Here is a 1,485-nt window from a genome sequence, read left to right as displayed (position 1 = left end):
CTAGTAGCAGTGAAGAGGATACTAAGGTATCTCAAAGGTAGCATGAATTTTGGCATACTGTTTCCAGCATTCAGAAACACAAAGCAGAGCAGAAAGATGAACATCATTCATGGATACACTGATTCTGATTGGTGTGGTGATAAGGATGATAGGAAAAACACAAGTGACTACTTATTCAAGCTTGGTGAAGCACCAATAAGTTGGTGCTCAAAGAAACAGAAAGTGGTTGTTCTTTCTTCCTGTGAAGCCTGCACTCTCTTCCTGTGAAGCTGAATATATATCAGCATGCTTTGGTGGACAACAAGCTTTGTGGTTGAAGGCACTACTCATGGAATTGGGAATGTAGAATGATGAGCCAATGGTGATATTTGTTGACAACAAATCAGCAATAAACTTGGCAAAGAATCCAGTGGCTCATGGAAGGAGCAAACATATAGAGACCAAGTACCATTTCATAAGAGATCAAGTGGAGAAGAACAACTTGAGTTTAGTTTTTTGCAAATCAAGTGAGCAACTAGCTGATATACTTACAAAGCCTTTGAAGAGGAGTGATTTTGAAAGGAATATGAACCAATTAGGTGTTATTAGTATAGATAGCATGAATTAAGGGGGTGTGTTAAATTGAAATTCATTGCTAATTGGGGAGTTAGTTGTAATCCTTCTATAAATAGAATGTTGTAATTCAAAAGTTAGTTAATGCATATACAAAAATAAAATGATTCGGAATTTTTCATTCTATTGATGCAAGATTCACTCATTCACTATTCTAATTCATTCTTCCAATAACTCTCACACACATACACTCAAATTCATCTCATCTCTATACAAAATTCTCTTCTCTATTCTTCTCATATTTTCTTTTCTGTTCTGCAACAAAACCAGAGGCAAGAACTAAGCCTTTGATTTCCAACTCCAACATGTTTATGTTAATTATTTAATAATGCAGCCACAATTAACAGTTTCAGATGTGATTGTAGACATGATATTTTATCTACAATAGTGTATATGACTGTATTCTATTTAGGGGTGACAAAATTATCCATAATCCAAAATCCATCCAAATTAAATCCATCCAAATCCATCCGTTAGAACTAATGGATTTAAATGGATATAATATCCAATGGATGGCGTTGATAATGGATGGATTCAAATCCATCCATTATATCCAATGGATATCCATGGTTATATCCATTTGGATGGATAACCAATCCATCCAAAAAAAATAAAAATAAAAACAATTTTTTTTCCAATTAATTCAACATTAATATAAAAAATCTCCCACCTTTCTAAGCATAATCTCACACACATTATAAAAGTTGAAAATTGCAATTGTGATTTTAAAAAATGCTTATCAAAAAATTATAAACGATTATGGCCTTAGTGCTTTACCCCGACATCTTAATGCAAAGTATAAATATATCATTTTGGTTATTGACTAATGTGATAATATAATAACAAAATTAAATATTTCAGGATGATGAACTG

This window comes from Lupinus angustifolius, chromosome LG08 (genome assembly GCF_001865875.1).
Source record: "Lupinus angustifolius cultivar Tanjil chromosome LG08, LupAngTanjil_v1.0, whole genome shotgun sequence".
In the NCBI taxonomy this organism is placed as follows: Eukaryota; Viridiplantae; Streptophyta; class Magnoliopsida; order Fabales; family Fabaceae; genus Lupinus; species Lupinus angustifolius.
Note: the sequence above shows the minus strand (reverse complement) of the source record.